Genomic DNA, 26,846 nt, shown 5'->3' on the forward strand with positions numbered 1-26,846 from the left:
AACCATCCATGTTGCTCCTCTGCTGTTCCACAGATTCTTCCCTTTATCGTGTTTCTCTGTTTCTTTAGCTGTTCATTATTTAAGTGCATTACTGAAAGTATTTTAAGTTGGAATCCAGTGTCATTACTGAGATAAGCGGATGTAAAATGACCTAGATTAATTCTGTTGTAAATTCATTCAGCGGGTTATCCAGCTCCCTTTTCTATGAACCGTCTAGAGCAAGAATGAGGTTTTGCTTCATTAAATATCAGCACCGTGATAGGAAATAGGAGCCTGAGTTCAAGTACGTCGGCTTCAAGGAAAATGCCATAAAAGAGCTGACAGAACACAATTTAGAGTAAAAGAGCAGAGTAAAAACTCAAATTTTATCCCCCATCACCCTTACCGCTCCATCTCTCTCTCATTCTGTCTGTCTGTTCTCTCTCTCTCTCTCTCTCTCTTTCTCTCTACAGCAGGATGCCGTGATGTCTGGTGTTGATAGTGTCTGTATTTTAGGAGTGTGATTTGAGAGCTTGAGGGAATTTGGGTGTGAGGAATAAAAGGCACTCTTTGACACCAAACTCATAAAAGACAGAAGAGAAAAGGAGAGAGAAATAAAGCAAGGAATGAAAGGGAAAAATGAAAGAGATGCAAACAATCCCTCACAGACAGGCTTCATATATCGAAGGTCCACTGTGATAGAATTGTTCTTACACACCGGAAGCATCAAATATGCTGCAATTCTTTGGCAACTAACAGACTAGGAAGGGATGCGAGACATATTTCCATGAGCAAATGCAAATGTTGACCCTGTTGAAGCAATAAGACTCAAGTTCAAAGCAGGAGAAGGTTATTCTCAAGAAGAGTCAAACCTTCTTCTGAGGAACATCTGGGGAGTCTGCTTTTTGTAGTATGCTGTGACATGCATCATATCGCTTCTTAATGAAGGATTCTCACAGTCCCAGATGATGATGCGCTAACTTTAGCATGGCAGGCACATCTGGGTGTTAAGTATCTATAATATCACAGCCACTTTCCATGAACTCAACACGCGTCACGCGGTCTTCAATCATTGCTCTAGAAACCAGCTCTTCTGCGTCTCATTAACATGGCCTGCAGGAAAACACCAACATCTATTTCTGTCTAATTAGCTTGGGAAAAACGCTGCAGTGCTGGAATTTTCAAGGAATGAAAAGCTCAGCAAAGTGCACCATTAGGATGAGCCATGGCTGTGAGTGAAATTAAATGAAGTAAATGCCATACCGTCACAATTTCGCAGTTTCACATGAAATCAAGATTACGTTTTAGGATGGGTTTACAGATTTTAGGGTTTGCATTGTGAGGTTTGGGAGCAGAGCTGCACAACGAATCAAAATGAGATTGATTTTGAGCGACTAAATCTCACAATTAATAATAAATTGCAGAAATTAATACAGAAATATTTTAATTTTCTGAAAATGTATTCACCCTCAGGTCATCCAAGATATAGATGAGCTTGTTTTTTCACCAGAAACAAAAAAAAAAGCTTACCAATGGATCCTCTGCAGTGAATGAAAGCCAAAATGAGAGTCCAAATGTAAGCGTCACAATCCACACGACTACAATTACGTCATTTACATATTGTAAAGTGAAATGTTTATGAGAAACAAATCAGTTTCTTAGAAAAATATAGTACATCTACATCTTGGATTAAACCCTCAAGCGTTTATTTTTGTGGAACACTGAAGAAAGACCTTACATTTTATGCTAATAGGTAGCTGTATTAAATGCTGAAAGAATTTCTGTATTTTAACTCACCAAAAAATCCACTTTTTCATCTCTGAAAAAAGAGCTTGTGAGGCTTTTTGTTCTTTTAGCGTGGAAGCCTCAGAAGCGGCAGTATGTGATGTTAAATGTTCAACGTGTTGCAGTCATGTCACAATATAAGGCAAAACAATCAAAATGTGATCGTTTTAACAAATCATGCAGCCTTAGATAAGGGTTCGGGTTTGGGGTTAAGCGTTTGATATTTCAGAGTGCAGAAATTGAGAAATGGGCTGTCAGCTTATGGATTAGCGATGACAGGTGTGTGTGTGTGTGTGTGTGTGTGTGTGTGTGTGTGTGTGTAAATATGACTTTTACAGACCTGTCTCTTCATGTGTGCTCTTCTCCTGATCATCAGCACTTCAACATGTTTATTATACCCTGTGTCAGTGACAGATATCCCCCCTCACCACTGTTTGATTTGTTTTCTCAGAGCTGTTTGGCTGTTAACGGATCAGTGTTGTCCAGATCTCTACCTCTCCAGCCTCGTTAAAGAAACAGTACACCCGATTTATATTTGCTGAATATTTACTCACCCTCAGATCATCCAATATGCAATTTGTTTCTTTACTGGAACATATTTGGAGAAATATAGCATTATATTACTGCAGTGAATGGGTGCCATCAGAATGAGAGCCAAAAATATTTTTAAGTTAAGTGTTTGAAATCTATTTATTTAGGCTACATTTAATAAGCATGTTTAGTTGACTAACTTTTTAGTGCAGCTGATACGAACCATCACACTAATCCATAAGTAATTCTTACAATTCTAGACCACGTGTGTGTGTGTGTGTTTGTAAGAAACAAATTCATCATGTCCTCTATTGCTTTCTCCGCTCAAAAAGCAGTTTTATTCCTGAATCAGGAGAGAAATACGCACAGATAAGCATTGTTTATGAGTGAAAACATTTAATGATGTTTTTTTTCCCAAAGTGTTATTTGATGGACCGGATGTGATTTACTCGTTTTAATCAGCTGTTTGGACTCTCTTTCTGACGGCACCCATTCGCTGCAGAGCGTCCTCTGATCTTTCCTGCTGAGGAAACAAACTCATCTACATCTCGCGTGGCCTGAGGGGAGGCCTGTTGCTTTTAACAGACGCAAACCCTGAAAAACACAGTCTGTAAAACAGACTCTCTGACAGCATTCTGCTGTTCAAATGTTTGTTCCTGAGATTCTCACAGACGGATTCGCACCTTCCGTGTTTTGATCACGTTTCTCGGTTCGACTTGTAAAAGTGACACCAATTAGCCGCTCCGAGATCTTTCCGACAGGCCGCGCAAATGCGAGACGACGCGCAGGAGAACTCTTCAGCGTCACGCTGATTTTTTAGCGCGCACCGACCGCTGGAGATTCTCTTCTATTGTGCGCCACTTCAAAGCCGCTGAGCTTTCAGAGATAAAGCCAAAGCCTTCAGAAATGAGGGTTATTTCATTCGTCGTCTCTGAGGGGCCCAAATTCTCCTTCATTCCTTCTAAATTACATAGCATTTACAGACAGACCCCTACAATAAGTCTTCACCCCTCGACAGAGCGCGTGTATTGTAGCAGTTTGCATTGGCCGGAGCTGAAAAGTGTGTTACAATGGTCGCTCACTCTCGGTACAGTTCAAAGGATATTTTCATTTCTTATTTCCTTCTCGAAAAAAAACAGCCTTCCATGATTAAACCTGCTCTAAATCGAAAGCACAATTGCAAAAGGTAAATGGCTTTATGCATTTGGCCGTCTGATCAAAGCAGCGAACAATCTCGCTTCAATCGTTTGGCTTTTTTTTTTTTCCCCATGGGAAGAGGATTTGCATGGCTGTGTTTTTAGATTCACTCTTGGGAAGTTGAATGCATTTCTTAAAGAAGAAAATAATATTATAATTTTTTTCTGAAATATCTTTTCATATATATTCATGAGTCCAACATTGTCCTCTAAACATCGCCCGGTTGTGGGTGTGTAACTTATGTACTGCATTTAACTGTCCGTCACACTTAACGGACACACACAAACACACACACACACACAGGGGATGAATCATCACAACTTATGACTGCAGAATGTGCAACGGTGTGCTGCATTAGACTCATTATTTATGGTGAACAGCACGAGTGTCCACCAGGGCTATTTCTGTGTGTGTGTGTGTGTGTGTGTGTGTGTGTGTGTGTGTGTGTCACATGGTTGTGAATTACAGCCGCAGTCGGACTAGGAAAAACAAATTAGAAATGCTGCCTAAAATAAGGAGTGAAGAGAGAAGCATAGATCATTCCCTCCAGCAAGAGAGAGAGAGAGAGAGAGAGACAGAGAGAGAAAGAGAGAGAGAGAGAGAGAGAGAGAGAGAGAGAGAGAGAGAGAGAGAGAGAGAGAGAGAGAGAGAGAGAGAGAGAGAGAGAGAGAGAGAGAGAGAGAGAGAGAGAGAGAGAGAGAGAGAGAGAGAGAGAGAGAGAGAGACAGAGGGGAGAGAGAGACAGAGGGAGAGAGAGAGAGGGAGAGAGAGAGAGAGAGAGAGAGAGAGAGAGAGAGAGAGAGAGAGGACGGACACAGCAGACAGACCTATGTGTGGAGTTACAATGAAACAGAGTCAAGTAGAGCCAATGAATCAAATGAGGCACAACAAGCTATGATGAAGGTACAATTAGAATGTTAGAATGAGAACTTAACACTGTATATGTATTGTGTGTGTGTGTGTGTGTGTGTGTGATGTAATATAATACAATATGAATATATTATGTAATCATATATATATATATATATATATATATATATATATATATATATATGAAACAAATAAATGTATGTAAAATGAACATTTATTAATATCGAATTTAAAAAAAGTCTTTCTCATGACGTTTCAGTCACGTAAATATAAAAATGTTTGGTTCAGTATGAAGGAAACTGAAGGTCTGGTAATTTTATTTAAAAAGATTTCTTCTAGTGGAATCATTTTTATTTATATAGTTGTAGTTTAAGCTATTTTAGTACATCAGGTTAAATTAAAAAGAAATGTTGTCCTGGCAACTAGAAATACCTAGCAAAAAAAATAATAATAATAATAAAAACACACACACACACACATACAAATATTAGTTAATGTAACTAGAATAATTTAGCAAAATAAATGGTCAGTGTTGCATCTGCCTTGTGCAATATTTGTCTTTTGCATGTTTCATAACACATACACACACAAACACTTAAGGCGCCAGGTGGTGACGGTTACTTTTAGCAAAATGCATCCTTTCTGCTCCACGGCTGACATTTGTCTCTCGGGCTTGTGAGTAAGGAACATCAGCATGAGTGCAGTTCCATGGTAACAGATTCTTTGAAATCTGTTACGGAGTCCACTGGGGCCCAAACAGGTTCTGATCGCTCTTCACACACATCTGACTGTGAAAGCAGCGCACTCGTGTTGTGATCTGTTAGACGAATTACAATGCTTCACGATCAATTATTAAGCATCATAATTAATTACAAAGCTTTCACTTTCACCATCAGCTGAGAACAAACGAGAACAAATCAAGCTACGCAGAACTAATAAGAAGAAAGTCGCTCTGCGAGAAATAAAGATGTGTTCGCTAAAGCGTTGCATTTGTTTTCGTGCAGAGCTACAGGAGGAAAGGATGCGGTAACAAAGCAAAAGAAATAAAAACCTTGATCTTATTTCAGTTTAGCACAGGTGTGCCATTGCGCGTTGGTGGCTATTGACCTTTTGACCTTTTGTGTTTCACAAAGAACCAGTTTGGAGGGATATCGGGGTGATTAATGAATAAGTACTGATTTTTTTTGTTAAAGCATCCTTCTAAAGAGCGTTTCCAGGCATGACACAAAGCAGAAATGTCATGTCATCTGGTAAAATTATAGCAATTCATAGGATCTTTTATAAACCAGCCACAACAACAGCATGATAAAAGACACAAATGTGCAATAAGTTCTTACAAGTATTCATTATTAACATAATGATCTGCGTAAAGCAACAAAAGAACTTTATAAAATATTTAATATATTAAAATATTTCGAATTTTCACATTAATATTGAAAATGTGTCAGTAAAAAAAGCTTTAACATCTGTCATTCATGATATCAATAATAATGCATTGATACTACATATGAAAAAATGATTATATCAGTGTTTTAATTAAATAATATAATATTCAAGTTAATTATTCATTTCATTTTATTTTATTTTTCTAAATTATTAAGCATTCTGTGTTTTACAATATATAACTGCATATTATCACTGCATTCATATTTTAATAATTAATACAATTTTAATTAAATGAACTGAATTCATGTATTAAGCGTGTTTATTCACTATATAAATTACTATAAAATCCTTAAATGTATCCATTTTTTTCATTATTCAAATTAGAAATGTTAACGGTTTGGATAGATATTATTAAATAATAATTTTTACAATATTATTAATATCCAACTCCAAATAACATTCATAAGATGTCAACATTCAGTGTATATCATGGCTAAAATATATTATTACAGTCACCAATGATAGCGTGCACATACTGCAGCCCCATGAGGTAGAGAGACAGTAATTAAACATTTTTAATTAATATCAAACTTTCCCCCGGGGAATAATTGGATTAGTGTTTCCTGTGTGCTGCTGCTGGTGTTGCGTTCGACGCAGACAGACAGAGAGAATTCAAGAAGTATTTGTGATCCTCAGCGATGCTGAACTCAGGGTTTACGTGACATTACTGAAGCTCCGCTCACCCCGACCTCCTTTAATGTGACATCTGTCTTCAAAGGACTTCACAGTTCTGTCAGCGAATCTGGGAAATCAGCGCGATGACCCACATATCCCCGCGATCCTCCATTTTTCCTCTTTGGACTGTCGTTCATTTATTCATTAATCTGATTTCGACACAGATACGAGGTGGATTCTCGACTGGGTGCGCGTCTCTTTCAGGGAGAATCGTCTTTTGTTGTTTTCCGGGATGCCAGAATCCGGCGACGAGCGATCCGAGATGGAGGCCGTCAACACAAGCGTAAGGCAAAAGCAAAGATTTGAAAAGGCGTTGAGAGGAAGAGTTCGCCCCAAAAAAATGAAACTTCTGTCATCGTTCGCGCGACTTTATGTCACTCATGCCATATTTTCGGCCACTTATTAAGTCTTTCGAGCTCTGAAATGACAAAAAAAAGCAACATAAAACTATCCCTTGCCTGAGAAATACTGAAAGCGGGGTCGTTATTTAAAACTAAATAAATAAAGTGCACTAAAATAATTCATTCAGGGGGAGATAAATGTGATGTGTCACTATCTCAAGATCAACAAGAGACAAAAAATTATTACATTTTTGCAAAACCCCTTAACTGGAAAAAGCATCTTTTCAGCACATTTACTCTGATGTTCAAATATTAATGCTATCAACAATTACACCCAACATTTGTTGACCATGGACCTAAAATATATTTTATGTCACTGTCAACCCAATTTCTCCCAAAATGCTAACTTCAGATTTAGTTGCATTTAGTTAGAGACAATTTACAGGCCTCCTCGAGACATACAAAACAAGGATGAATGAGAAGCTGTTCCTCCAGGTCTGACGGTCAAGTAAATCTGAATATCATCAGCATAAATACGACACGACATACCGTATCTTTTTAAAAATATGACTTAAGTGCAACAGAAATAGAGAAAACCGACAGGCCCCAAAACGGAGCCCTGAGGAACTCCACAATAAACTCACACAGAAAAACACGAAAATCCCCCAACCCTCAATGGAAAGGATCTTCTCATCAAATCACAATAAAAAAAAAAGTTGTTAGCTTACAAAACATCTTTCCAAAAAGTAGACAAAACTGTTAAAAGTTGAGTTTTGAGAAATGATTCAGTACATACCACTGTAAAGCCTATAAATCTATTCCTCATAGCTTCATTTTCACCAGCTTTAAATTCAATATGTATTCTACCATAAAATCTATTTTTGGAATCTTCTCAGCTTTACTATACCTTCGTTATAAATGTATTAAAATGAGCAACCGGTGCAACCTTCAAATTTTTTTTCTTTGTATGAACAAAGGTCAAATGGGTTCCCAATGACATGGCAGAATTTTAGATTTTGGGTGAACCGTCCCTTTAAATTATTTATCCGCTGTCCAGACACAATCACAATTTTGGGGTTTTTCCCTCTAGGTCATGCTGGTTTGATATAAACCCTCTCCGCTAACAACAGAGCAAGCCATGCACCGCATTTAGCCGAGCGGTTGCTAAGCAATAGCCCGACGGCCTCCAAAGCCACCAAATCATGAGAGGAGGATACGATCGATATCTTGCAGCATCTACACGTCTGCGCTATCAAAGATCAACAGCGGAAACATACTTGAATTTCATGAGCGGATTATGAGGTGTGTGCATTGAATGTCAAGACCGAGGAGATTTATTTACTGTTTCTAGCCAATATGGTGGAATTACAGTTTGAGGAGAGACAAAAGTATATAGCGACGATATCCAGCGCACACTATCTGAAGCACATACCAAAGCGAAGCAGACCGATGTTATGTTTCTGGCAGCGAGAGCCGGCAAAGACAGATAACCTGAACACGTATAGTGTCGTGTGAGGTGAAAAGCACGTCTACTGTGTATAGTTTCACACTTGTCTGTGAGAAAATCCAGCGTGTGTGTGTGTGTGTGTGTGTGTGAGGCTGCAAAACGTTTAGAGGTGCCACAATATGATATTATACAGGCAGAGATGATATAACGAAGACGCTGTTGTCCAATAAGCAGAAAAAATGTTTTTACACCTCACGGCTCCGAGGAATCAGTCTGTCTTTATAATGCTAATACCGCCACCAACACAAAACGTACAGCAACAATGACAGATCTGAGTGTTAATAGTATATATTTATAGCCCTAATAGCCCAAATCTGTTCCTCTGCTGTCTTTTGACGCCTTTCTGAGTCTTTTAATCTTTCCAAAAGAGAGTTGACAAGTTATTCTTTATGAAAAATTGATACGACACAGTCATATGAGAGCGTGAGGAGCGAGTATGATGGGAGACGGAGATGTCTGTGATCTGATGTTTATTGAGCACAAACTTACAAATCAACCTCCGTCTTATATAATCGGGTCTAAAAGTCTAAAAGTGTGCTTGAACTTGGTAATAAACAAAATGTTATGTGTACTTCCCTACTACAAAAAGCAGTCAAAAGCACAAGGCGAAGCAACAACCGACTGCATCCTCTGAGATTTTTAAGTGTGCAAATTGAACACTGTGCCATCCTATAATGCCTCTCAAGCTTCATGTAAGCCTTAATTATACCAGTAGTCTGCTATTTGTGCAGTTAACGGCATTCAACACTGAACGGGAGCACTCACATGCAACTAGCACACAATAGATAATATTTCATTTAGTCATTTTTTAAAAAAATTGTTTCGTCTAAATGGATAAATGTGTTATTTTTTACTATCGATTTCTTTTTTGCAGATATCTGATAGAGGGTTAATCCAGTTTAAGGCACTAAAGTTAATATAGGAAGTTTGTGTGACTAAAAAAAAAAGTTGCGTAATGTATTTAGTCTGAAATCACTGGAAAACGCTACCATTTTGGGTTATTTTCGAATTCAGTATTACATATTTCATAACATGGCGGTTTTCGGGTGTGTTGGGTTAATACTACAGAAAAAAACGTTTAGCAATAAACACTACATTTGAGAAAAACTCGCCATGTCGCTGCGTTCGTCACTCTTCGGCTTCGTCCGTTGCACGATATTAGCAATTCTGCAAAATCGATGCAATACGAATCGAATAAACTATAGGCTGTACGATGACGGACCCTACTGACTCGTACGCTACAATGCACGTTTCTATAGATAAATGAAACGTCATCAACACGCACTATACAAAATGCATGACGAATCCCATTTTAGCGTTAGTGTATTTAATTAAAAATACAAGTAAAACTTCCATAATGTAATTAAAGTGCTCTATTTTCGCGCGCTAATTTTGTAGTTGATATACTAAAAATGATTCTTTAGTACTTAAGATCAACTTGAGATCATCTAAGAGTACTCAACTGTGCTATTTTGAGACACCATGAACATGAACTAAAATGCACTTTTTACATACCATCTTTGTTTTTAAAATGCATTATGTCTTTTTGAATTATTTAGTTACCACTAGCACACTTAAAACCATCTTCCATCTTCATAATACACTCAAGTGTGCTACAAGCTAGGAACGCCAACCCGGCGGGCAAAACAATGCTTGCTCTACTGACCGCCAGTTATTTTTACTTCATTAGTTAGTAATGTAGTGAAACGCAGATATTAAAATGTGAAATTATGAAAACACCTAATTAAAGATGGGTTTTTTTTTTTTTTGCATGGGCAATCAGATGAAGCTAGACTAAAAATGCAACGTGCAGTTTCACATTTAGTGGTAGAAAACGGTTATAAAGGAAAACATTAAGCAGATTGCATATATTAATAGTCCTGCCAGTGGATTTTTATAGGGTGGCGAAAGGGCCCGTGAAAAATATTAGGGTGGCACTATCACAATGCATGCTGCATGAATCAGTGGCAGACATTTTTTTGCCGTTACTATTAATTATTTCTGGGAGCATATCGAGTTATACTCAATACTTAAATATTAACTGGACAAACTGGACACCACGTACACCTCCGTAACAACGTGCATGATACAACTCTCATCAAATAATAAAGCACTCACCTGTCACCCGTAATAAAGTCCATGCGTCTGTGATGTCCCTTTACTCGTATTAAAAAGTAAACATGGCTAACGGAATGATTTGTGCTCGGCGCGAGCTGTTAGCCAATCAGAGCACTCATAGTTGCAAAATGGCGCGTAAAAACTTGGCCCGGCAGTGAAATATTGTTTAATTGTTTTGAAGCATTCGAAACGATCACATGACTGAAAAGCACCGACTGTTTCACGATGCCAATTTTTGGTAAGCCATGAAATGAATCTTTACGTATTTTAGGTTCATGAATGGTAAAGTTATAGCGTGTTAAGCCCACCTGCGCAAAACAGATGTATTTTCTTTACTCTAAGGTTTCATTGACTGTATGGGTCTGCAGGAAAAGTGAGCCAACTTCACAAGAAAACCCTGAAGGTACGGTAGAAGCGAAGTAAACTGGCAGTACATACATTTAGTTAAATATTTAATGCGTTTTCAAAATGTGTTTGATTTGCAGTAGTTATACAACCTATACAGTCATTCGCATTGCCAGCAGTTCATCAGTTAACGACCCAATAACTTCAGTGTGGTGAGATGTAGAAGACGTTTTAAACACCCACCGAGAGAACGAGGGAGAGAATATATTTTTGAGGCGCTGCTTCTGTGAGCAACTTCACAGTCAGCCCTCTTCCTTTTCGAACTTTTTTTTTTTTTAATTTGGCTCTTCCGTTGTTTTCATGAACGAATCGAGCCGGTGAAAAAGTATCCATATTTATATGATTGTAGAGAGTCATGAATAATTAATCAAGGCATTTTTACATAAACATAAAGTTACAATTACCGTTGGGAAAATCATGTCGCACCAAAACCTCATGAATGCTTTCACAATATTATGCAAATTCAGATTTTTTTATAAATTATGGTGCAGAACATAGGATACAGGTCGTCTTTTATTTATAAAATTAATGTGAATAATTTAGTAGTAAATAAACGGCTAAAGAACATGTGGTGGAAATGCTGCAAAATGCTTTTTTTTTTATTAATAACCAACAAAAATCAAAAACTGTAAACTTATCTATTTTATGTATATATATATATATATATATATATATATATATATTTTTTTTTTTTTTTTTTTTTTTTTTTTTTTCTCCTAAAAAGACAATCTGTGATCAATTCAGACATAATGCTGCATCTCTTCTCCCATCAGAACCACGTCACGCCTCATATTTATGAATATATTTATTCTGTGGGCTGTTTTTGATGAAGTAAAAAGCAGGAATGCCAAATTTCTTGTTAAAGACCAGAGCTCGTCTGTGAGGTAAACACAAAGCTGAAGTGATTTTGGAGAGCAGGGGAGATAAATAGACCAATAAACTAATAAACGGATCATCTAACTAAAAAAAACAGCTCGGCCAGAGCAGCGCAGGCGGAGGTTCATCTCTATTCATGTTATGTAAATTGAGGGGCGGCTTGCGAAAACGTGGTGGAGAGAGTGAAAGGGTATTAGTCATTTGAAAGGGTCCGTAATGGAGAGGGAGGAGAACGGTGCAGAATATAGCAAAGCGTTCGATGTTCCCAGTCAAGCCTTCGTCAGAGCTGAGATCGAGTTAGTAAGGTGGCGTGGTATACTAGTACAAAAGTCTACTGTAGCAAGGATTTAAATACATTAATACTTGCATTTGCACAAATAAAAATGTGTTTTGTTGTATTTTATAATATATTTATAATGGGTGAACTTTTCCTTTAAGTGCATCTTAAAGTGCCCCTATTATGGGTTACGAAAGATTCATATTCAACACATGGAAGTCCCAAACAACCGGCTGTTATACAAGGTAAAAACCACTTACATTTTCTTATAATATGCATTTATTTTTACCTTATTTGTTTGACAACTCCCAAACGATTCCTTTTTTCCCCAAACCTTTCTGGTGATTGGTCAGTTTCAGCAAAGCTTTAAAAGCTTTACAAAGTGGTACCTAGTGGGAGAAAAATTAATTAGAATTTTCATTCAGACCAACAAGTGGGCAAGCATTATGCTAATGTTTCATTTTGCCATCAAAGTGAAACGGCTTGGGACTCGTTTCAATGATTCAGAGTCGACTCGTTCTTGGGTCTCGTTCACTAAACAACCTTTTGCTTGAAATCATGATTCAGCAAAAACTTTCGCACTAAAATGTATTCTAAATGGACAAAAAAAAATATCACACGTACGCAATAATCACGTATGCCCAGGGCCTTATAAGCATGTATACAGAACCCTACATGTGATTAGATACGTAATTTACAGGATGGGTGAAAATTAACCAGACATTAAAAAAATTGATAATGTAGCATAATTAGAGAGAATTTTCTGGCTTCCACCTCTGTCAGCAAAAACTCATGTTCATTATCATTATTTTAGTTTGAATTTTATTTCGGTGCCACAACCGTCTTTCTCTGGACGAGTTCCGCTTCGAGGAAAGCCCTTATATGGAGCCGGTTTGGGCGTGTATTATGCAAATGAGCAACCTTGTGCCTTTAAGTCTACAGATTCGAGTTTGAAAGCAAGCTCATATGCGCTGCACGCACGTGTTGTGAATCGTGAGAAGTTCAAATGTGCGTTATAAATACGAAAAACGCAATTATTAGCGAATGAGAGCCAATAACTTTATACACTTTCAGATTTACAACTTTGCAGGATGTTTTCATTCAGTTAAAGCTGTGGTACACATTGCTCATTTTCAAAAATACATAATAGGGGCATTTTAAATATCACCCAAATGTACAGAATACTGAATAAGACACAGGCTTAGCAAGTCTTTGTCAAGTTCTCTCTATGGTGACGGTGTCAAAGTTGAAGAGATATTCAGCGCTGCCACCATTTTCACACTTCCGGGTTTTTTCACATCACCGGATACCGGCGAAGGTTCACTCCGCTAAGCCTCGGAGATGCTGTTGATGCCACGTTGTACGTGCAGATGGTGTCAGGTTGGCGTCTCGGTGTACTGATACATGTTCTCCACAGGCATCCGTGACAGCCGTGCCTCGCACTGTGCTAGCAGTGCTAAATCAGATTAGCGCTCCTGATGGAAGAATGCTAGTTCCTTCGTTTCGGAAGCACCTGTCGTGTCTTCCCAGTGCAGTGAGACGGAGCTAAACAAACACACATGCTGAGAGGGAGCAAGAGAGTGTGATCTCCAGAAAGCTAAAAGTGGGAGATAAGGGCATGGCTCCAGGTCGGATAGGACTTAGAGGTTATCTGCAGTAATTACCACCCAAGCGAGAACAGGAAATGATCACACAGCAGCACACCAGGCAAGATTCACACTCGTGGGGACTCACTTATTGTAGTGCCGTGTAATACTACTATGCTACTATGATTTCAGCTTGATATCACGATGCCACTATGTGAGCGCGGTGTGATGTAACTCGGATTTCTACTTCATTATTTTCACTTCCTTCGCTGCTTTTCACCTCTGCTCTAGTTTACAAATTAATCCAGCTTAAAAATTATTGTTAGCCCTTGGTTGAAATGTTCCTCCCTTGTAAGCCATTTTGAATAAAAGCAACTGCTATATTTATGTAACTGCTAAAACACAACACTTTTAACAAAGATTTTTCACAAATCTGTCTAAATCTGTGTTAGTGATTACTTGTCCTTTGCAGAGATAATACATCCACCTCACAGGTGTGGCACATCAGGATGCTGATTACTGCACAGGTGTGCCCTAGGCTGGCCACAATAAAAGCCCTCAAAAAATGTACAGTTTTACTATATTGGGGGGTCCGAAAACCATCTGGTGACCACCATTTGCCTCATCTATTTCGCATAGAGTTGATCAAGCTGTTGATTGTGGCCTGTGGAATATTGGTCCACTTCTCTTCAGTGGCTGTGTGAAGTTCCTGGATATTGGCAGGATAAATACACTTCGTTGCCCAAAACGTAAGCCTGTCCACACCATAACCCCACCGCCACCATGATCCACAACGTTGACATCGGGTAAACGCTCACCCACACGCGACACCATGCGCGCTGTCTGCCATCTGCCCTGTACAGTGAAAACCATCTCATCTGCGAAGAGAACATGTCTCCAAAGTGCCAGACGCCACTGAATGTGAGCATTTGCCCACTCAAGTCAGTTACGAGGACGAACTGCAGTCAGGTCGAGACCCCAATGAGGATGATGAGCATGCGGATGAGCTTCCTGAGACGGTTCCTGACAGTTCATGCAGAAATTCTTTGGTTATGCAAACCGATTGTTGCAGCAGCTGGCACTTTGATGATGTCACTTTGTAATTGCACTGTGATATCATAATGCCACACTGAGATTCCGATGTGATATGACGGTGTCATTTTGTGTTTCCATATCATGATACCAGTTTGTGATATTAATAGCATTCCATGATGCCACTCTAGTGTAATAACAATGATGTCACACATTCCAGTGTGATACCATGATGCCACTCTGTGATTCCAATATGATATGAGAATGTCATTTTGTGATTCCAGTGTGATATTATAATGGTACTCTGATTCTAGTGTGATGTCATGACACTTTGGGATTCCATCATGATGTCACTGTGATTTCGGTGTAATATCATAATACTATTCTGCGAATCCAATGTGATATCCCTTAGTGAATCTATTGTGATGTCATGATTTCAGTGTGATGTCTTAATCGCATTCCGTGATTCCAGTGTGATTTTATGATGGTCCCATGATTCCAATATGATATCATGTCATTTTGTGATTCCATCATGATATCATTGTGATTTCAGTGTTGTATCATAATGGTATTCTGTGATTTCCCTGCGATATTAGGATGGTCCTGTGATTTCAATGTGATATCATTATGTCAGATTTTGATTCCATTGTGATATCATTATGTCACTTTCTGATTCCAGTGGGATATTATAATGGTACTTTGATTCAAATATAATGTCACTTTCTGATTCCATCATGATGGTCCTGTGGTTCAGTGCTATATTATAATGTCACTTTATGAATCCATTGTGGTGGCTTTATTTCAGTGTGATATCATAATGGTATTCCATGATTACAGTTTGATATTATAATGTTTCTGTGATTCCAATGTTCCCAGTGATGATCCCAGTGTGATATCATGATGTAACCTAATGTGATTTCGTAATAAATTTCAGTGTTCAGTACTCTAATAGTTAGTGTCATGATGTCACACATGATTTTGATGATGTCACAGGTCATTATGTGATTGCTGTTTGATATCAGTCACCCTGATGTCATAATGCATCTCTATGATGTCATTCCGTAAGAGCCGCGCGATGCGCTCCTGTCCTAAATTCTGCATGATGACTACCAGAAAATACAAGTTAATTTATTCAATTCAGATTTTGATGGACGTAATATAAAGGAAACTTACGTGAAATGAACAAACAAAATATCTACTAAATTCAGATACGGCCTGTGTGGTCACAGTTACATGACCCATTAAAAGCACAGTTAGACGTTGAAAGTTGTATTAATCAGACATCACGCTGCAGCACAGAGAAGTTCATCTTACCAAGTGCAGAGAAAACTGTTCCGTCAATACATATTGCTCCACTGTGACCTGAAAACTGATACGAGTCTGAACTGGACTGCCAGATTCTGATGAGCTTGGGCAGTAAAGGCCAACGAACAAAGCACATGTGTTTCTTCTTCAGCATGGATAGATCAACCAGTTCGGTCTAAAGTTCTGTCAGGCTTGAAATGCCAGAACCCCATACCGGCTGACAGTGACCCCTCGCTGATACAGACAACGGCTGTGGCATAAAGAAAGACATGCGTTCCCTGATGTCCTCCAGTGCTTTGACAGCTACTGGCCCATCACATCAACCATGAAGAAAAGACCATCCCCTCCACCATGGGCAAGGTCACAGCAGAGGATACAGCAACCATGCGGTAAACATTTCAAACGTCCATCTGCTTTCTTTCTGATTCTAAACATAGACCAAAACACCTTTTTATTCTAGAAATAGGAAAACAACCATTTATTCACCTGTAATATAGAATAAAATATGAAAGTTGAAAGCCAACACCTTCCCAAGAGACCACATGTTGGTAAAAACACTTTGAGAAATCAATGATTTCAAGAAAAAAAAAAAAAAGCTTGTTTCCCCCAGCAACAGGCCCAGCACTCTCGCTTGGATATGAACCCAAGCAGACCACCACATTTCATTAAAACGTGCATTAACACACACAAAACCTTAAATCCACATAAATGAATATAGGATGAAAAGATGAAAGGTGAAGTACGGGTTCCTCAGCATGAGGTCGGATCAGAGAAAGGAGAAGATTAATCCAGGCCTCACTGAACATTTACTGTCCCTTCCAGCCTCTCTCTAGAACATTTAACGTTAATGCACATATGCTTTTACTGACCCATAAAAGAGCACAAAATAAAGGGGAAAACATTAACATTAGAGCTGACTGGTCTGCTGGTGAATGAAAACAAGCATTCACATAACGAGCCAATGTAGTTATTTTCAAAAAAGCGTAGCACATGACCCATAATTATTTAAATTCCACCCCACTGTCAAGACTGGTTTATACCAGCATGAACATCTGATTGACAAAAGCTGATTAGGCTACAATTAAATGCATATATATATATATATATATATATATATATATATATATATATATATATATATATATATATATATATATATATATATATATATATATAGTGTACCATTATTGCAAATTAAATTTTACAAATTCATGTATTTATCAAACACTTAAGTTGAAATAAAGAATAAATTCTTACATTACTTATCAAATCCAATCCAATATCAAACTAAAAGGTGGCTGCAAATAGTCCAAAAATATAGCACATAATCCAAAATATATTAACCTAATATAGTATCAGTTCTAGTGTGTTTTCAACATCTCTGTTTAGACTCATTGTTTAACCATTCCTCCAAACACACAGTTTTTTTAATACTCAATTGGTTGTTGGTTGTGCTCCGCCTTGCATGGAATGTAAACCACAACATAAGCTGGTGGTCACCACCTATGGTGGTCTTTTCAACAGAGATGATGTGCTGTTCTAGTAAGTCTGTCAATGTTTGACTGAAGTCTGCTGTCTAATACACCGCTGAAATGTTCTATCCGCTTCATAAAAAGCTCAGATCTCTGACCTTGTGTTCTTTCAGATGAGAGATCTCAGCGTGCTCAGATGTCAGGCGGCGTCCGCTCTGCGTTCCACCAGCACTGAGCTCCAGGGGAGGCAGCAGGTGCGACTCGTGGGAAATAAAGTCTGGCTCTACCACGAGAATCTCAATGACACGCTTCTGCTTGACAAACAAGACAACGTCCCAGTACAATAACCTTAAAAGTAAGCCCGCACACTATTTGTTCAATAAACTCGAATAAAGATGCAATTATGAGGTAAATCAACCACAATCAACTACGTAATAAAATAAAATTTTTATGTAAATCAGCTATATAATATAAGCATTGCTGTAGTATACTTATTAACACCTGGAGCAAGCTAGCAAGCTAACAAGCTAGCCGTTAGTGTCTCCATTCATCTCAATGGCAGTTGGTCTCACTGGTGCTAAATGTGACTTGAAGTGCTTCTGCATATAGCTTGTTTTGAAGTTGGGATGCTGGTTTAAACTGGTTTATGCTGGTCCTTTTGCTGGTTTATACTGGTCCTTTGCCAGCACATGATCAGCATAAACCAGCTCAAACCAGCATCCCAGCTTCAAAACATACCTAACCAGCGTATGCCGTTTTTTTCATGAAGGTTATGTGCCCAGAACTCTTCAAAGCATACATTTCAAGTAACTAATCAATCTTCAAAGCTCTTTTTTTGAAAGCAAAGGGTACAGTTATGTTCAGTAGGGGCGCATGCAGAACATAAACAATGCTGATTATGTTGATTACTTTTAGTTTAGTTTAGTTTAGTTCTGGGGTGCTCTCCAAAATGGAGGATGATAGTAACTCAGGGTGAGGAAATGTTGACTAAATCATGCTGTTATTGTTTCCTTTGCACTCAAAAAGTATTCTTACAGCTTTGTAAAATTACGGTGGACGCTTGATATCACATGGACTATTTTACCAATGTCCCTTCTACTTTTCTTCTACTTCCTGACCCTCTTTGGAGCGCTTTCGGATTCCATCCAATATTCTGAAGATGAACGAAGGTCTGGTTTGGAACGACACGATGGTACGACAGTAATGACACGATTTAAAAGCCTTTATGCTGGAACAGGAGAATATAAAGTAACACTTCCCGTGTAAAACACTGAGATGGAATCATGTAAATAACAAGTGTTCATTATTATGGCATATTTTAAGCACTTAGGGATTTAAACGCATATAAAGGGCAATGAGGAGAGTAAAGCTACAGCACCATTTTCTCACAATACAGTTGTGCTGAAATCACATTTACTCTCTCCTTCTCTCTCTCTCATAATATCTATCCTGTGTTCCTTCATTTCAACTCTATTGATCCGAACATATTGATTTTTTTTATGCTCACAAAATGACTTTTACCAGCTCTGCCTTTAGGTGTGGTTATGCAGGCAGCTGTGAGAGAGAAAATCTGCTCTGAAAGATGGATAACGCTGACCGCAGCTAAGATGAAGACATAGATTAGGTTGTTTCGGGTGGAGCTTTGTCATTTTAATTGCGTTTATATCTTTGCTTTATTCGAAGTGATTTGGTGCAGGGGAAATTTTTGATATGTTTTCCTGACCCGCTGCGCAAACAAACGAGGCCTGCGTCGGAAAAGATGGTTATCTCGAATCGAATCGACTCGTCACTTGAAAGGGCCGTATCACTCAGATGACCTGCTTTTGAGAGTCGCGTATTTTTATCTCACTTTCAGATTAGAAGTATGATATTTCTTACCATGGTGGGATCCTTATAGGCCATTCATGCGGATTGTGATTTTATCGTTGGATTTCATCAAATAATTGTCCTATAAGACGCAATTTATATATAATGGTCTTTTTTTTCCTCCACAGTGTCATTTGGAAAACACAAATACAGAACAGTATTTCCATTATGATAGTTTATACCAGCATGGACATCTGATTGATAAAAGCTGATTAAGCTACAATTAAATGCATATATATATATATATATATATATATATATATATATATATATATATATATATATATATATATATATATATATACACTAGCATACATACTATACTTTTTCCCTTTAATATATATTAAATGCGAGACATCAACTATTTAAAGATATCAGAAATTAAAATTTTGAGATATGAAATCTCAATATTTCATACTTTTTCTTGTAATTCTGAGTTCACATGCTGCGAGCTGCAACAAATTGCTACTTTTTTTCTCAAGTTATATCTCACAATCTGGACTTTTCTTCCCAGAATTCAGATTTTTCTCCCTTAGAGTTGATGTCTTGCTCAGATATGTCGTATTTAAACTTTGTCGGATTATTTCAATGTTATGTCACATCAAAATCACGTCAAAATTGTCATGTTGAGAGTTGAAAAAATGTATGTATTTATATATTTTGCGGAAATGAGCTTTCATGAGAACAAAACAGTAACTCTCAATCCCAAAGTGAAAATGCTACCGATTGAATAAAATACCGAAGCTCATAAAAATAGTTCATTAATCAGACTTTACGCAATGTCTTTTTCGCTCAGTAGTTTCAGCAGCAATGTTGCGACAACACTAAATATTATATACCACGGGAGAATTTGCCAGATTATTTTTGAGCAGTGTTTCGTCCAGACCACTTGTGGCAATCACATTTTTTTTTTTTTTTTAAATATTACCGTTTCTCAATAAGAATATATATCTACAGCATTTCATTCTCTCCTCGCACACCTGGGTCCTTCATTAGTTTTACTGCTCTGGTAAACGCTCAGACAGAAGAGAAAATAATGACCCGTGTCCTTGACCCGTCTACCGTTCCTCTGCAAGACTCTACAAGCTATATATTTTTAGAGGAAAATAAATTGTGACATAATAATGATCACACAAGGTCACCAAAGCACCTGCTATTAAATAAAACTCGCAAAGTCACACAAATTAAAAGCATTTGCATAATTATATTCAGGAATACGATTTGCCAAAGGGATTTGAGACCATTTATTGTAGCTGTTGTCAATCTCTTTTTTTTTTTTTTTTTTGTGCCATAGTAGATTTAAAAAATGCCGTGCAACATACAATTTCGGTCTTTATTTTTTAACTAAATCACAAAATGCACAAAAAAAGTCAGCTGCTGCTCTCTCAAGCTGATATGAGGAGCGCGTCAGAACATGTTATATAGATGTATTTTTTGTCTGTGGTTTTATGCATTAGATCAATGCAATAATTATGCAGATGATGCATGTTATTCATTTAGTTTCATTACAGAGCAGTTCAGCACGGTAACTGTCAGAGCTCATGCATTTTGGATGTGCACTGATGTCATGATCAGTCAACCCGTATTAATTTCAGGGCTGCAGTGAGTTACTCTGAACTGTCTTTATGCAAACATGAACTGATGACTAAATGCAATTCCACATTATGATATTACATTAGCGTGATCAAAATACACAAATCCGGCACATGCAGGAAAATAAATGGGAACTCCCTCATAGCCTGTGATCAACTAACCGCTGATGACCCTTAACCCTAATTAGCAGACGACTCTAATTAACAGGTGACCCTCATTATTGTCTAGTAGGCGAAGTCAACAGCACACAGTTGTAAGAGGAAGAGAGAGTAAACATGGGAGTTTTCAGATTATGTATTTAAACTGTTCTCTGTAGTACTCTAGAACCTCAAGGGAAACAACAAAAGCGTGGTTTCGCTGGCGATGCACTCAAACAGAAAAAAAAATGACTGTGAAAATGGAATCCCTCAGTTCAATTAAATCAAAATGAATTAAGAAAGAAAAAAAATGGCCAGTTATCACACATTACTACATTTGGTGCGGTGTGGTTTCTCGATAATTAATAACTATTTTTATTGGATTGTTATGTTATGTAAATTTGGTTTCGCGTACACTAATTGCTTCTTTTTTTTTAAGTAAGTGGCTGCAGTTTATTTAGTCACATTTAAACCGAAATTGAGAAGTTAAGTTGACCGCTTTCAGCAAAATTGAACTGTAGCTAAAATAAACGGAATGCAACCAATTACGGTACATCGATGTAATTTAATACCCTATAGTCAATGCCGTTTTTTACTAGAAAAAAAGTGAAAAATCTTCCAAAAAGGAAATGGCCATTCGGACCAAAGGTTCAGTAAAGAAGCAGAAACAAGCAGCGCTCCCTAACTGTATTCTCAAATGGATTCAACACACATTCAAATGAATCAAGTGTTTTGAAATCTGTTGAATGAAGGATTCAGTCACTCAGTATTTGTTCGTGTATACATACAGTATCTTGAACATATATATATATATATATATATATATATATATATATATATATATACATAGCAAATAATACAGCTGTTTTTATTCTCACAATTCAGAATTTATTCTTATGAGTCGGAGGTTGTTTTAAATTCTGACTTCTTTTAGCTTGTGAGTTTTTAACTTAATTAAATTGTCATTGCAATTACAAGTTATAAGCGATAGCGAGCAAACATCGACTTTTTTTCTCCCCGGAATGCAATGTTAACTCGCAGTTGCGTGTTTGCTCGCAAAAGCAAGGTATAAACGAGCAATTCTGAGGGGAGAAAATCGTAATTGATACAATATCGCAATTACCGTTTCCCGTCACAATATATATATATATATATATATACATAGCAAATAATACAGCTGTTTTTATTCTCACAATTCAGAATTTATTCTATGAGTCGGAGGTTGTTTTAAATTCTGACTTCTTTAGCTTGTGAGTTTTTTAACTTAATTAAATTGTCATTGCAATTACAAGTTATAGTTTGCTAGAGCGTTGCAGCAAACATCGACTTATTCTGTTGGCGCTGATAGCCGACATGTTGCGCAATTGTGGACTTCACTTCCTGTGCATCTGACTTCACTTCCTGTTATTACTCTACTGTCCTATCAAAATAAAGGCAAAAACACCAACAAATAAATATAAAGAAAAAAATTATTAAGGGTTTATATCTCATGATTTATAGACATAAATAGTCAAATAATGACAGCACTGTTCCTTAAAATAAATAAATAAATAAAACTATACACTTAATTATTTTAATTTAAAGAAATGAAACCAAATGTGGATTTGGTTTTGTATGAGAGATCTGATCCAACTCATTCACACTCAAAAAGAATGAAAACCCTTCTCGAGAGCAGACAGATTAAAGAGTCCGACCCTTCAGGCCTCCATTTCATAGAGACAGAGTGTGGAGACTGTCACATATGTATTTGATAAAGGAAACTCACACACACACACACACGCACGCACACACACTTGGGCCGCACAGAGGAGTGAGATTACAGAAGATGCTGTTAAAAAGAAACCCGAGGCCTGTGCTGGGGTTTTTAACCTTGTTTTGGGGAGTGAAGTCTCTGCAGATGACAAACTGGCCCGTGGCATCAACAAGATGAAGTGATACTTCCACTGTCATATCAAAAAGAGCAACTTCAGGCCGCGTCACTCTCAGACAAACAGACAGAGGGAGAGGAGGAGTGCTTTAAGCCTGAGGACATTTCTAGATCAGAGATGGTCTTTCGTCCGTGGAGGATCTTTGTGTTGCCGACTCCTCACCTGTTCAGCTGAGACCACATGGATGTCTGCACCGCTGGACGCCCCGAGGGACGTGTTGACTCTCTGATCTCTGGGTCTTGGTCACTGGGGGGGTCTGTCACTCAGGGGAATGACTGGTGCGGATTTATGGCAGAAGACACTGGGAGATGTTTTAGTCTCGAATAGCCGAATTTTTTGACGCTAAAGTGAAGCCTGGTTCTGCTTTTTCTGGCTACAAACCGTCAACTTGGACAGGAAGAAGCTGTCTTCATTGACGTGTACAACAAGCTGTTGACAAATAACTAGAGAAAAAACTCCACTGCAACTCCAAATAACGAAAATATGTTGTAAGAACGTTGTGCCAATGTTTCCATTAAGTTATGACAATTTGATTCCTTATTATTCTAGGAATGTTCCGTCCAGTTTTTGTCCGATTGTTTTATAACTTTACAAACACGGGGGATGTCGCTCAACAGCTCAAGCAGCAACATTCAAATGAATGTTTCACATGTATAAACAGTGTTTTGGGGCCAATAGAACTTTTTCAGGTCAATAGAAATATTCACATTGGTGGAAGAATGCTTGAACATAATTTTAAGTCTTTAGACAAGAATGCACTTTGGTTTTAGGACAACTTTGAAGGTTTTGATCCACTTCAAATGTTGACTAGTGTATGCTTAAAGGGTTAGTCCACCCCAAAAATGTAAATTTTGTAATGTAATATATATATATACTGTTGTTAGTCTCGCAGCGGAACATAAGTCGTCCGCCACATTGTAGCAGTTTGACATCATTTACAATAGTAATCAATGAATATTCGAAAGATGTCACAATCCTACACAGGTAGATCTTCAGTATGGAGAATGACGTCAAATACAATCTTACAACATGGCGGCCACGTCTACGTGCCTGGAGTGGTCCAATGAGGCATGTATGTCTATCGTAATACTCCCTTCTCACAACGGAAACTGCGAGGTTTCACAAAGACGTGCTGCACACCAACGCATGAGAAGCATTTATTAGACAGAGAAGGGCGTGGTCTCAAAATTAAGGATGAAAAATGCAACATAATGCCAGTAGGGGCCACTCATTTTTCATTAAATAAATAATAATTTTGCCCGAAATACATAATACACAAAACACTTTTAATGCCGTTTTCTCCACTGTTTATATATATCTCATATTTTCATTAGACATTCCAATAATTGACATTGCTGATTGATATTTAGTCGATGAAAACAATTTCGTAAACCTAACGCCACGAAACCTGTAATTCTTTCTGAGATGTGCTTATCTTAGTCAATGCTTTACCAGTGTACCAATAAAAAAAATTAAAAAAATCCGTAAAGACCGGTGCTTGAATTTTGAGCCATTTTTGTGTACAATACGAGTCCGTTGTTGTGCAATCTAAGGCTAAAGGCTCGTGACTTGTGAGAAATGCTCTCTGCTAATGAAAAACGAGGTGGACTGGAAGAAACTCTAGTGTCTCACAGACATAATTCCCTCTCTGAAAATTCCTCTTTTATCTTTATTTCAATAAGCTGTTGAGCTTCTGAGAGTGTTTGAGGGTTTTGAGTGCGCCGTGGCAGGACTGCAGCGGTGTTAATAAGAACAGCAATCTCTATTGGCGCTCGGCTGGGGTTGAGGGTGGTAATATTAAACACGATGGGGCCCCCTGGTGGAGCCCGACACACTGCAGCTCCACCCAAAAGCGGCAGTCAGCTGACTTAAAGTGTGTCCGTGATGAAGCCATTCCTGGCTGCGCCTATGACAAACTCTCGCATGTTCTGGCCACCATCTGTAGAGCAGAAATGTGTCTGGCAGAGAAATCACCACGGGATGACAGACATCAAACCAATTAGAGGATGGATGTAGCGGCCTGGATGCACTGGATTTCTCTGCTGCATTAAAATGAATAAAATGATCCTTCATTCACACCACAGTCACAATAAAGATAATGCAGAATGACCCAGATTCAACCGAACACACCACACCCAGTGCACTGTTGAGGGAATATCACTGAGCAAAGCACTCAGACACGGAGAGAGAAAGAGAGGGAGGGGGGGAAAAACAGAAAAGCAGAGAACATTAGTTAAATGTGTCTGACAGGAAATTATTAGGACAGAAGCATTATTCGGACTGGAACTTGTTGCAGAGCAGACTTGAATCACGAGGCTTGTAGAAAAACATTCAATATGGCGGCTGTAAGTTGAATGGTGAATGAACACCGCTTTGCTAGCGGGTAAATGAACTCATCCGAGCGCGTCAAATGCTTATGAGATTAACCAGATTTATTCACGAGCATAAATGTTAATATTATAGTTTACATCTGCACAAAATGAGGAACGAGTTATGTGCTAGTAAGAATGTGTAGAAGTCACTTTATGAATCGGCTTTTATCATAACAACACCCCAACACTGACAACGAACAACTAAGTATAAACAATTCGGTACAAAAAAATGCTTTTCAAGCCAAGATTTTTTGTCTTGTTTCCAGCCAAAATATCCAAAAATTCTACAGAGGTATGATAAGCCAAATAGCTAAAATGTTTAATGCAGCTTACTTTAAATTTTGTATAATGTGTAGCATGACCATATTGGTCTCCAAATCTGGATTTAAAGTATGAAAAGGTTGCATGAAATGTATTTGTATTTATTTAGAAATAATTTTGATAATAGTTGGGTAAATGTTTACTGGAACTGAAGGGATGGGGTTTGGTTACTCTGTTGTTGCTGGTATAATGGCCTTGAAAATGGAAATGGAATAATAATGATAAAAGGCTAATGGCGGGGGTGTGAAAAGTTTTGTTTCCTTAAACTGGTTTCTCATGCATTTCTTTATTTCAACACATTTACAGGTAAATCCTAGTATTTAATATTTGTGATTAGTCCATGACTGTGATTAATGCAATTAAATTGTTTGACTGATAGCACTAGGTCATTTATATTATCTCTTTAATTGAACCTTTATAGCCTTATAGCCTACATATAGACATGTTATGTAGCATTTTTTATGTATGCTTACAATGTATCAATCCGCTACCAATACGTCTCAAACCGAGAGCTTCCAATACCTTTCTAAAATTAACAGCGTACCTCTGCTGAAGTTGGCAACTTTAACCAAGATGGCCGCTGAGTGCACCGATTTGCCTTAAAGGAACTGTCAGTTTCTTCACAGCTGTAGTGCCTCCTGCATGCAGCACGTGTCTGAAACCTCTCGTCCCGTTCACATCACGTGAAGCGAGTCGGTCAGAACACTAAACCGCACTTACATGTGATTGAAAGCCAGATTGACATCCAACCCTCAGGACTTCTGGTGTCACGTGCGCTCAAACCGAGTGTTCTGGAACAGTTCTGGGACGTTTGGTTTGAGCATTGTGCGATGCTCAGAGCGTATCCAAACCCTGCTGAGATGGTGTGAGAGTTTAAATCAGCCTGCTGGAGATAGAGACGCCCACACTACACACACACACACACACAGAGACAGAGAGAGAGTCCTGACATTAGTATATACTGTCACAAATCCTGCCAAGAAAGCTTCTAGAGAAACCAAGACTAATCAGATCTGCACTTAATGTCTATATGTATGAGGTTTGGCGCTCAGATTAATTCTGCAGTATGCGGTATGTAAACTATATATTTTTGTATGCATGAAACAGATTACCTACTACATCTGCCAAACTATATACACTGCTGAATTAAACATGCACCACACTGACATCAATGAAGCATACTACTGTAAAACATGTATCAATGCTTACTGCATATTAATACATGTG

The sequence above is a fragment of the Puntigrus tetrazona genome, chromosome 25 (assembly GCF_018831695.1).
Source record: "Puntigrus tetrazona isolate hp1 chromosome 25, ASM1883169v1, whole genome shotgun sequence".
In the NCBI taxonomy this organism is placed as follows: domain Eukaryota; kingdom Metazoa; phylum Chordata; class Actinopteri; order Cypriniformes; family Cyprinidae; genus Puntigrus; species Puntigrus tetrazona.